A 14,142-nucleotide genomic window follows, 5' to 3' on the forward strand; every position below is an offset into this window, starting at 1 on the left:
ACAAGTTATTTTTATAGTATTCGAAATTTTATCGCAAATATTGGTGATATTTTAAAAACAATTTCGAACCACCGACATATCTAAAAAACTAAAAAAAGATGGAACAAATTTAAAAAATAAATAAATATAAATAACTCTTGACCTAAAAGTGATAATTTACATATGTATATATATTTTTTGTATATCTTTTCTAGGACTATTTATATTTTAAATATCAGCTCATTCGGATCATAAATAGATTTTTTGTGATTTTTTTAAAAAATGTGAGACCCAAGGTGGCGTGTAATCTTGCGAATTAAGCGTAAAGAGCTTTATTTACAACTTTGGTATCTTTGGTGACCCCCACTGAAATTTTCCGGCAAAAATTTTCGTTGAATATTTGAATCCTTAAATGTCCTTTTCGAAAGGACTTTATTTGATTTTCTCAAAAAAGGGTCAAATTGACCCCTAAAGAGAGGAGCTAAATGGTTAAGATCTTCCACAAAAATGATCCCCATAAATTTCCATAATATAACTCTGACCATAAGAATTCTCTCAGATATTCACTGTCGATCAAAAAATTAAAAATTTGACCCACTGTAAAAAAAATTCAGACCAGCTGGACTATAAGTTTATTTTACAAAAATGCTCTACTCAACATGCCATTTCAGAATTATAGGGTCGTGTTATATGTGCTGAATTTTATTATGTTACCAATATTTTTAAGGGATTTATGCTAATTAAAGTGATTTTCGGAAGTCGGCCTATATGGTAGCTAAGACTAATTGTGGACCGATCATCACAAAATTTGGTGAGGCGAGTTTGACTTATATAAAACTTATTTTTGCAAAATTTGGTTTGGATATCTAATAGATATTATCTATGTATATAACTAAGGTATTTATGAGAGCTTAACTATTTTCAGATAGGGCAATCGTGAGGCATTAAAGAAGCTTGTACTAAACTTTATCGAATTATCTTTGAAATTGCGACCTGTAGTTTTATTACAAGGTTTATATGGACGGACAGACGGACGGACATCGCTAAATCGACTCAGAAAGTGATCCTGAGCAGATGGTATACTTTAAGGTGGGTGTTGGGACAATACTTTGGTATTTTACAAACATCAGCACTAACCCAATATACCCTCCCCACTATGGTGGTTTAGGGTATAACTAAACTGCTAATGAAATTACAAAGATTAAGGCTCAGGGGCACAATATTTTAAACTACAAATGGACACATATAGAACCAACAATGTCCATTTTTCAGATGCTGGCAAAAATCAGTGTTGCAAAAAAAGATGTGGGCAAAAATCAGGAGCTGGCAAAAAAAGAAGCAATATTCACTTCAAAAAAAGGCCAGAAAAAGCTTAACCGCTTGAAAAATAGCAATAAAAAAGCAAAAATATTATAAATTAAAGGTCGTATTCATAATCAATTTCTAAATTTATTAAAGATTTATAAAACAAAATTTCAATACAAAATCTGTTTTATAATAAATTAACCACTGATATTTACTAGTAATAGAAATATGAAATTAGTCAAATCGGTTCAACCAGATAAAGGTCTTTATGCTAAATTCAAAAAAAAAAAAAAAAATCTGTACCCGTATTATATTGGTGATGGGTATAAAAGATTAAATTTTGTTCAATACTTTATTTTACATTGTACTGCAATATGAACAATAAATAAATATCATGCAGCTGCTCGCGACGTTCCTGGAAGATTGGTTGCTTTTGGCCACCATAGAAGAATACCTTGCATAACCAAGTCACATCTGACGAATGACCCCAGTAGAATTTTTGTGTATTAATATAATTTAAATTTCGTAGTTTAACCTTATAAACGGTTTTATTGTTTTAAACAATTATTTTTGATTTTGGGTTTTCAAGGGTTAATGAAGTCCAAATAAAATGATATATTATCTATATACAATTAAAATAAAAGGCCTGACTCACTGACTCATCAACTCAAACGGCTTAAGCTATAGACTTGAATTTCGGTGCACATGTACCTCTTTCCTCTAAGAAGGGTTTTTACACGCAGAGAAAAAAATATAGTTGTCCATGGTTACTGTAACCATTTAAATAGTGTTTTAAGTTTTTCAACAATATTATAGTCACAGTAACTATTTACATGGTTGTGGTAACCATAATATGGTTAATTTGCAATTCACATGATTGTGTCAACCATATATATGGTTACAGTAAACAAGTATATGTTTGTGACAACCATTCATATGATGAAGGACTTATCATATTATGATAAAATTATTCATCATGTAAATGGTTGTCACAAACATATACTTGTTTACTGTAACCATATATATGGTTGACACAATCATGTGAATTGCAAATTAACCATATTATGGTTACCACAACCATGTAAATAGTTACTGTGACTATAATATTGTTAAAAAACTTAAAACACTATTTAAATGGTTACAGTAACCATGGACAACTATATTTTTTCTCTGCGTGTAGAAATTCGATCTCTAAAAGGGTAAAAACGAATAAAATCTGTAATTTAATATCTCCGAAATTTAGACAAATGGAACCAAAATTCAAAAAGCAACTGAATGCCGTCAAAAAAATAAGCGGTATACAAATATTTTGATAATTGTACTTGTACGGGTAAAAATCTAATTTTGGAATATTTGGTACATCCGCGTTTTTTCGCACTTTTAACGAATTTTATAAATTTAGGGTTTACAGGGGTGAAAAATATATAACTAGGTCTCATTCCTGGGAAAGCCCGTTTTCTGAGTTAGTTTGCGAATTTTTTTGACATCGAGGAACTTGTGATAAATTTCAATATGTATTTCTTGGTACCTTTAGGTATAAACGAGAAATTTGAATTATAGTGCTGTGTTTCAAAAAATTTTAATTTGATATCTATATATTTATAAGGCCTGTCTCACTCAATGACTCGTCCAAGCGCGGATCCTCGTCAATAATTTTCCTTTTTTATATTAAAACTTTTTGGTTTTGGGGGAGGATATTTTCTTTCTTCAGTTTCAAACATGTCCCAATTTTAACCCATAACATTTAACATTTTTAAAACCACTTTCAAAAAAGATAGGGGGTATATTGATTTTGTAACAACGTTGATTTTGTAACAACGTTGTAACACATCCAACGGTAGGTCCCAAACGAAAGGAGCTAGCGACTGATAAATACTCACTGTTGATAAGGATTGCTAGGTATTGAGTGGGACAAAATCAATTTTTATTTTCCGAAATGTAAAATTTTTAAACACGTGCTATTTTTTTGTTTCCCACTCGTGTGCAATTTATCTCTTAAAATTTCCGAGTTATAGGCATCTAAAAATTAAAATTTTAAAATTCTGCAATACCTTGCTCCGATTTTTTAAATATGTAGGGCTAATTTTGAACCGAATTCTTTTTTAGTTATACATACAACTAAATTTATAATAATATACAGAAGGTTTCAGAGTAATATTATGGATCCAAAAATAAACATTTTCAATTTAAAATTAAAAAATAGTAGATTTTTGCTGTTTTTGGACAAAAGGTGACTTAACTATATTTTTATTTAAACTTTCTTTAAGAACATATAACAATTTAATAATTTTCTGTTAGGCATATTATGGACAACATTTTGGTATAAAAATTATGTCCTATTTTATGAATATGTCGCCCCTATGCTCTTTAGAATTTGACCTATTTTTTTTATCAAAATTTCAAGTTTGGCCCACAAAGTATTTTCTCAGTCCCAATGCGGACACTATTGGCAAAATTGTAAAAAATACCATTTTTGGGATTTTCGCTTAAATTTTTAGGAATTAAGGGATTCCCTTTGACCTTTTGACAAGTTTTTTTATACTTTGTTATTTAGAATTAAAAATTTAAAAAACCTTGGAAACTTCATTGAGTTTTGTTAATAAACAAAGATTTAGATCTATTGAATTTCTAAAACTGAAATGTTTATCAACATTTTAATAGGATTGCAAATATTAGGAACAATTTGATCCACATTTATTTCGAACTAATATTTAGATATGTTAATTAATTTTATAGATTAGCTTAATAGTTAAACTCCGTCCTTAGAAAATATTGCACTTTAAATTTATATTTAAACATCTATGACTAAATTAATTACAAAAATAAAATGTGCATTAAATTTTGCTAAAGTTGTCAGTATAGAGGGTGCTGTGGCTTAATTGGTTAGCGCGTTTGATCATTAAGCATGATATGGTATTTGTGGCCTGGGTTCGATTCCCAGCCGCTGCCAATCAATCATCAGTTTATAATAATTATTAGTTTACTAATAACTAATATTTATCACAGCGCCCTTTTTCGGTGGTATAACACTAAAACGCCACCGAAGTAAAATAATTAAATAAAGGTTGTTGGCTTGACTAAGGCGCCATCTCACCACCAGAGGCGCTGCAACCTGCACTATTAACAAACATAACGCGCAATTGCAGAGTTGTCAATAAAAGCTTTTCTCCTCCTTTCACCACCTTTTCTTCTACACTCTATCCCCTTTCCAAAGAAAGTAACACATTTATATACTTCTCTTTTTAAAAAAAAAAAAAAATTGAGTTTTATGTATATGGCGGAGAACAAAGATCTTGGGAGCATCGAAAATCATATGTTTTTTATTCTCAGTAATGCTTCTATATATATGGGAGATTTAATGTCAAGTGAAGCAACTTTTAAAATCGATGTCTTCCGATCGGGATGAAATTTGCACCATGAAGGTTAGACCTATTGGATAGTAATTCAAACACAATTTTTCAACAAGATCGGTCAAGAACTCTCGGAGTTAGAGGGGGTAAAATTTTGACATTTTGACCAAACATGTGATTTTTCTCATCCCTGTAACTTATTACCTATTGTTCTTAGAAAAATGTGTCCCAAATAGCTTAGATAGCTACCTAAACTTCCGAAATCAACTTTTTTGACTTTTTTTTTCAAAATGGGCCCTTTTTTTCTTAAAATAAAGCTTAGATATTTTCCTAGAGGACCTATTTGGTCGCTTAGTGGGATGCGAGTTCAATATCTATCAAAAAAATGTTTTCTAACCCAAAACATAAAATTTTTGACTTTTTTTTGCAAAATCAAAAACTTTGTTGACTTTTTTAACAGAAAGCTCAGATATTTTCCTTGAAGACCTATTTAGTCGCTTAGTGGGATGCGAGTGCGATATCTATCAAAATAAATGTTTGCAATTTTTGACCTTTTTGCAAAATCATTTTTTTTTTTTAAATGGGCACTTTTTTTAATTTTTTTTTTTTTGCTCTTAAGAAATCTTGGGTCTCTTCCTTTAAGACATATTTGATTGCTTAGTGGGATGTGAGTAGGATATATAGCAAAATAACACAAAAATTGTATGTCTTGAGTTACCAAATATTTATTTTAATAGATAGACCACTCACATCCCACTGAGAGACCAAAAAACTCTTAAAGGAATGGATCTAAACTTTCATTTGAAAAAAAGTCAACAAAGTTTTTGATTTTGCAAAAAAAGTCAAAAATTGCATGTTTTGAGTTACAAAACATTTTTGTTAATAGATATCGAACATGGAATTTGGAAAAAAGTTCGATTTTGCCAAAAAAAAATCAAAAATGTTATATCTTGAGTTAAAAAACATTGTTTTTGCTATATATCCCACTCGCATCCCACTAAGCACCCAAATAGGTGTTAACCCTTTCAGTGGTATTGTCGAATATATTCGACATTATAACATACTCTGTTTCTATGCGCTTTTACTGTATAATAAAATACAGTTAGTTTTAATTTTTTTGTTTTAAATAAAAGACAGACAGACTTGGGAGCAACCAAATACAAACATTTTATTTTTCCCGGATTCAACGTATTCAAATTAGTATAAATATAAATTTTCATATTTTAGCTCGCCTAAATTATTTTTGACCCTGAAAGGGTTAAAGGAATAGGCTTTCTTTTGAACAAACAAAAAAATAAAAAAGGGCCCATTTTAAAAAAAAGTTAGATTTTGCAAAAAAAAAAAAAAGTCAAAAATTGAATATTTAGAGTTACAAAACATTTATTTCGATAGATATTCCAATGGCATCCCACTAAGCGACTAAATAGGTCTTCAAGGAAAGTATCTGAGCTTTCTGTTGAGCAAAAAAAAAATTTAAAAGAGTGCCCAATTCGAAAAAAAAAGTCATCAACGTTTTTGATTTTGCAAAAAAAATCAAAAATTGCATGTTTTGAATTACAAAATTTTTTTTTTTGATAGATATCGAACTCTCATCTCACTAAGCGACCAAAGAGGTCATCAAGGAAAATGTCTAAGCTTTACTTTAAGGGAAAAAAGGGCCCATTTTTAAAAAAGGCATAAAAGTTTTTGATTTCGGAAAAAAATATTAAAATTTTTTTATTTTTTTAAATATTTTTTTTCGAAAGATTGAAGCAATAGCTATCTAAACTATTTGGGATACATTTGGCTAAGAACAATAGGTAATAAGTTACATGGATGAGAAAAATCACATGTTTGGCCAAAATGTCAAATTTTGATCCCCTCTAACTCCGAGAGTTCTTGACCGATCTTGTTGAAAAATTGTGTCTGAATTACTATCCAATAGGTCTATCCTTGGTACAAATTTCATCGATCGGAAGACATCGATTTGAATAGTTGGTTCACTTGACGTGAAATCCCCCATATTCTAAATTATGGTTGAAACACTGTAGCAGGTAAGATTAGTAAATAATTAAAAATGATTTATACTATTCACAAAATGATTTTTGATATTAGCATTTCCACATTTTTGGTTACACTAGTTAAAAAATAATAACTTTTCTATTTGTGTTTCATATTATCATATTAATTATTATTCTTCAAGTCTTCCCATAATTTTTCGACATAATTTTTCATTTAAAATTTTTATACAGTTGATGCATATACGTTAATAATTGATACCACTATATCCTGTGCAGCGTATGAAATGTGAAATTAATTGACATTTGTCTAGACATGCAACATCTGCATCACTGATTGCCTATTGTACTACTCATTCGTACACGTTTGTTTATGAATGCGAGTATTTTCTCTTATATCATTTGCATTGGATGACTTCGATCTGCTGATTTATTCTTCAACAACAGCATCATATTGACTTGACATTTGATACATTGACTTAATGATACTTTAGAGAGTTAATTTTGTATAGTTTGCGGTTTTTTGGAAACTGTATGGGTAAAGCATTGCACAATGGGGCAGAATCAATTTTTTTTGGAAATAAATCTGGCATTTCTAAAGTGCTGGTCCGATCCATGGTCGACGCTATGGTAGCTAAAATTAGGATACTTTAGTTGTAATTTAGTTCTCTAACTAACCAAAAAAAATTCAAGTCCATTCGGTCCAAAAAAACGGACAAAGGTATGGCAAAAATTTTAAAAATTTTAACTCGGAAATTATAAGAGAGAAATATACCTAGCCAAGCGCTTTTCATCATTTCTTTGACATCAGATATGAAACAATAAGATGGCACGTGTTTAAACATTTTGCATGTCAAAGATACCCTTGTCTACGCCCGCGTCAAATTTTATCCCGATGGGAGCAGCTGTTTTGAAGTGCCAAATTTATTTCCAAAAAAATTTGATTCTGCCCCATTGTGCATTATGCATTAAAATGTTAATTAAAGTTGTCGAGTTCATTTTAAGTTTATTGGATGATGGGTAAGAAAAAATTTCATAAAAAATGGTGAAGGGTGTAACAAAATATCACTAATTAATTGAAATAAAATCATTATTTTTTTTACAATAACATGATAAATATTAAAATTTTAAAGAAAACACTATAGCTCTAGACTCATAATGATAAAATTAAACATGTAGAAGAAGAATGGATCCAGCCCGAACATATAATACCCTACATCGAGTATAGCTAAAACTGATTTAATTTAAAATTAGTATTTTATAATTCGAATGGTACAAGCTTATCCAAAGGAGCAAGCCTATTGAATTTGGTTAGAATCGTTCCAATATTTCGCCTAGCCCCCATATGATTGACCTAACTAAAATTAGATACGCTCTCATAAATACCTTAGTTATGTAGACATCCAATCGAAATTCAGCACAAATAAGTTCTATATAAGCCGAACACATGCTAGTGTTGGTATTCAAATAAAATTCAATACAAATATGTCATGTCAAGTGAACCCACTTTTAAAATCGGATTCTTCCGATTGGGGCGAAATTTTTCAACAAGATCGGTTTTAAGCGATTTAAGCACGTTAAAGTGATTTTCGGAAGCTGGTCTATATGGGAGCTACGACTAATTATGGACCGATCGTAACAAAATTTGGTGACATGAATGTTGTATATATAAAACTTATTTGGAGCGGAATTTGAAGAGATACATATATAAATTGACCGATAAAGTCCAATTTCGGAAGGACATTTGTAGGGGGCTAGGTGAAATAATGGACCGATTTCAGCCAGTTTCAATAGGCTTGGCCGAAAAAATAATATGTACGAAATTTCTCTCCACTATGGTGGTGTAGGTTATAAAAAAAAGTTTGAAATTTTGTTTCCAAAATCCAAAACTTTTTTGACGTTTTTTTTCAAAATGGGCTCTTTTGTTTTTTTTTCTCAAAAGAAAGCTTAGATATTTTCTTTAAAGACCTATTTGGTCGCTTAGTGGGATGCTAGTTGGATATCTATCAAAATAAATGTAAAATTTTTTACTTTTTTTGCAAAATCAAAAACGTTTTTGACTTTTATTTTCAAAATTAACCCATTTTATACCCTCTACCACCATAAGTGGTGAATGGGGGTATATATAAGTTTGTCATTCCGTGTGTAACATTGAGAAATATTCATCTGAGACCCAGCAAAGTATATATATTATTGATCCTTATGAAATTTTGAGTCGATTGAGCCATGTCCGTCCGTCTGACTGTCCGTCTGTCTTTCCGTCTGTCTGCCTGTCTGTCTGTATGTCTGTGTAAAACACGTCCAAAATACACAAACAAAATTGTTAGACTTGCAAAGCAGTTTGGTATTGAAAATCAGAAAAATCGGTTCAGTCCCAGAGTTATGAACCAAAATGTGAGACAACCTAAAAAAAAACTTGATAATTTTAAAATAATTTTTGTTATTTGTGCAAATATATTGCAGATAATACCATAAAATTTTACACACCTTATTTTTTGTTAAAAGGACAAACTCTGGTAAAAATTATAAGAATCGGTCTATGATTTCACCTAGCCCCCATACAAATTTCTACCCGAAATATTGTTCTATAGTCTGTAAATGCCTACGAAATTGCAGTAGCCACACAAAATTCAGAAAAAATTAGTTTCGTCCTTAAAAAAATCACAACACCTAATTTTTTGTGGATAGGCCCATATTTGACCATAGTCCCCATATAAAGTTCACTTCCGAAAATCAATTAAATAAGCATAAATGTCTTATAAATATCGATATTAACTTGAAATTCGTCATAAATAGTCACCATATATACCAAAATCGCTATAACTAATTCTATGAAAATCGGCCCATAACTGGTTATAGTTCTTATATAAGGAGCACTTCCGAAAAACACATTAACCTACATATAAATAAATATCTAAAAAATATCAATATCAAAACAAAATTTTACCGAATTTTATGATGACAGGCCCATAATTGGTCATAGCCTCCATATAAGAACCACTTCCGGAAAACACATTAACCTGCACAAATATACAAAATAATCTGTACTGAACCAAAATTTTATACCGATCAGTAATTTGTATCCAAAAATCGTACTACAAGATTTTTTAAATATTGGTCCATAATTCGGCATAGCTCCCATATAAGGTCCACTCTTGTTAATAGCGTTGTTTATATGAAATTCTACAAAAACAGCCCTCAAATACTTAGGACCATAATGACCAAATTCCTTCCATATATTGAAACAAAATAGTACACAGATGAGTAATTTGTATTCAAAATCATACTACTGAATTTTGAGAATATAGGTCCATAATTGGCCACAGCTCCCATATAAATACATAAAAATCACTTTATAATATTTTATGACAATCGAATCATAATAGGTCATAGCTCCCATATAAGTCCCACAATCCAGTATTTTGAAATTTGTCTAAATATATATTTGTATACATTTTTTTATACTCTGTTTCATCACTTGAGGTTAAAAGGGAAAAATTTTGATCCAAACGTATTAACTAATTATAATTAATTATTAAGTATATGAATTGTTAAAATTCATACCTTCTAATAGGAATTTCAATTATAAACTACTGAATTAGATACAATTTTTTGTACATTTGAAATAAAATATCTTCTGCGTAAACTAGTCTTTCTAGCAATTGTTATATTATTTCAGTTGTTATACCATCATATTTAGGTGAAGGGTATTTAAGATTCGGCACGGCCGAATATAGTACTCTTACTTGTTTTAATATTTTTTGCTAAAAAGAAAGCTGAGATATTTTCCCTGAAGACGTATTTTGTTGCTTAGTGGAATGCGAGAGGGATAAAATTTTTTGACTTATTTGCAAAATCTAACTTTTTTCAAAAATGGTGCCTTTTTTAATTTTTTTTTTCTGAAAAGAACATTTTACTTTACGAGCTGCTTTTCTGAAAGAAACTGATTAATTGGAACTGTTATCAGGTCGCCGAATTAATTTTGTCGATCTGCATTAGCCCGATGTGACCGATCATGACTTTTTTCTTTGTAGTTTTATGAAGTCATTACAAATGTGCAAGCATTAATAAATAGAACTCTTAACCAAACACACAATTTAAAATCGGAAAAACATTATTTTATGAAGAAGTAAAATTACTTGTTTTTTAAAAAAAAAAATATATTTTACTTAAATGCAGCATCCCTCCAGACTATTGAAATTATAAACTAACTGTTTTGCCTACATAACTCTAAATGCAATAATTATTTTAATTTTATTATTTTACCTTAGAACTTAAAGTACACTTAAAAATCTAACCTAAAGCCATTCCAGAAATTGCTAAATAAATGCAAGCAAAAAAAATTCTATATTTTTTAATAACTAAAAGAAAAGTTTTTGTGTTCATAGCAACCGGCAAGCAGCAGCAACTAAACGACAAACAAAATTGTATAAATACAAATACGACACAACAAAATGAACAAAATTACTAAAATGAGCGTAAAATTATTGCAAATATAAAAAAACATAAAACTATAAGGTAACAAAACTTAAAACAAACAATAATGAGGGGAAGTTACACAAAAGGGTGATATCAAACAAATTAAGACAAAAACCAACATAGAAATCATTAATGACTTAATTATAGTAATTACTTAATCAAAAAATAAAAAATCCGTCTGAAAATAAAAAGTATAATATGTACAATTCTATTAATATCAACTAAATATTTTACTGACCCTACCTTCTCACCCTAAACTATGTAGCAAAACTGCCAAACTCACAAACTGTTGATAAGAGTGTGTTGCAACAAGATTAGTGGGTAGAGACAAACAAGAACAGAAATTGTTTATAAACTCCAGAAAATAGTGTAAAAAATAAATTAAACTCAAACATCGTTCTCATGGTAATTTTTCACCCAACGAATGCTGGATGAGTGTGGGAAGAGAAAGGTGCTATAAAGGGTCACTTTTATGCAAATTTAATCCTGATACTTTCATCACTTCAAGTTTGTTGGAAAGAAAAACAATACGTACAAAAAGCAACAATGCAAAAAAAGATTTAATGAAAAAATTTTTTTGTTAATTAAAAAAAAAGAAAGTTTTTTTTTTGTGTGGAAAATAGGAAACGAAGTTGAACAAAAAAAAAAAAGAACTGAAATTTTAATCAAGAAAAGTTTTAAGAACAATTCAGTCATGTTATACGAGCAGAATTATATTTGTATCTGTATAGTTTATTTTAAATTTTGCATTAATAAAGGAAACGAATTCTATTGGAAACTTATTGAATTTAAAAAGCTAAGCACTACAATTCATACAAAATCCATGTTTAATATAAAAACACTTTGAGTTTAAACGTGATTAGCATTTAACATACATATATTATCATAATAGGGTGTCAAAAAAGAAAAATATGCTCTTAAAATTTCAAAATATATGCTGTAGAAAACAAAATCTATAAAATTTTTAAAAATTTTAAACATAAACAAATATTTTTATTAGCAAATCAATAGATAAGTTTGGGTAATATGTAGTGCGATCAATAACTTTTAACGAACCGACAATCGTAATGTTTATCGACATAAATAATCGCTTGCAGTAACGATAGTGTGATTCAGTAATTTATTTTTAACGATTGTTTAAGATATAACATCTCTTTCTACAAAATATCAAAATAAGCGAAAAGCAGAAAACCATCATTTGACACACAATGAAATAATTAACAAGTGGTGTAGTGAGTACAACGTTGACTTGCAATCGGAAGGCTGTTGGTTCCACAGTTGGCTGCGACTTTCTTTTTTTATTTAGTTTTTTTAGTAAATACATAATTTTATAAATAATTCTACTAACAAAACAACTTATTTCCGGCCAAAATGTAAAGGATTACTTTTGGGACATCGCGAACAAAAAAAAGTACTTCTTTTAGGTGAATAATTAGTAGTATAATCTTAAAATTCCCCTATTTTCCAGCTTATTTTTTTATATTTTATTGTAAATATTAATAAGTTAAGTAAACAAAATTGTATTTCCATTATTTTTACGATAGTTCCAGCTACAAAAGATGAAGATGACGAAGAAAAAATTGCAAAACACACTTTATCGATTAAATAAACACAACTTAAATTATTGTCGCTAACATACGAAAGAAAAACTGCTTAAAGTAACAGCTGACTTCAAACGACGGCGAATTTCGTTAAAAATGTTACTGAATAGCAAATTCGATAAATTTTTGTTATATTTATTTTAACGATACGATAATCGTTATAAAAGTTAGTGAATCGTACTACTGACTTCAACCGACAGCGAATGTCGTTAAAAATGTTACTGAATAGCAAATTAGATAAATTTTCGTTATATTTATTTTAACGATACGATTATCTTTATAAAAGTTAGTGAATCGCACTAATGGAATAGGCTTGTATTGTAGCTAATATTCTCTGAAACTAAGAGAATAGATGGAACGGAATCAAGCTTAAATATTTTATGATCTCGAAAATTTCATGACCACCTTTAAATTTCAAATCCAAATGTACCACAGAATTGGATCATTGCTCCGGCTTCCCAATGATGATGCGAATTTCTTCCAAATTTATTTCACTGGAAATGAATCTACTGAAACAGAACGCTACCAACGACCATGCATGTGCATTTTCTGCAATAGCATTCTGCCGAAACATTCTCAAAACAATTGTTAAACATCGGAAATGGAAAAATTCCAATTGATCCCGCCACAAATGAGATTTCGACATATGCTGGCGAAATATTATCCGAATTAATTATCAAAATATTAACTTAAAATAAAGGGGTGTTGAAAGTGATGGCGATTGTGATTTTGAAACGGTCGTCGAAAGTGATATTGAGGATCCCACGATCTTAAAATATATATGATCTTAACCCACCAATTTTATTTTGAGGTAAAAAAATAGGCCAGATTATTGTTTGAATAAAAAAAAAATACGTTGGAATAAAAAAAAAACAAAAGACAAGTGCACGTTCATATTTATCACAATAAGTAAATTGTTTGTCTCTTTACACATATTTACCGTTATAACGGGAGAAAAAAGTAAATAAAGCAGCATTACATACATTTAACATACCCCGCCTAAAGGCAGCCTTGCCGGTTAGAGGGTTAAAATTATTAGCCACATATGTACGTAAGTATTGCAAAATATTTAATTAATCTAATGATAAACACAAAATATTTGTTGCAAGTAAAACATAGAGTTCGTCTTATACATGATGTTAAACATCGTTGGACATCATTGTCTAACATGGCAATAAATTTGTTGCGTATTTATAAATGCGTCAATCATGCACTGTCAGACTTTGGACAGATTTGTGTAATTCCCTAAGACCACTTGATTAACCTTCGCTTTACCAATGGTCACTCGGGTAACCATTACGGATTTAGTAGTTTAATATTTTTTTTTAATTTTGTTTAGATTTAAATTAAATTAAGACTCACTGAACATATTTTATAGTTCTATAGAATTTATTAAAATCATTTTGAACTTTTTATGAGGTTCTTTTGATT

Source organism: Calliphora vicina, chromosome 1 (assembly GCF_958450345.1).
Source record: "Calliphora vicina chromosome 1, idCalVici1.1, whole genome shotgun sequence".
NCBI classification, from domain to species: domain Eukaryota; kingdom Metazoa; phylum Arthropoda; class Insecta; order Diptera; family Calliphoridae; genus Calliphora; species Calliphora vicina.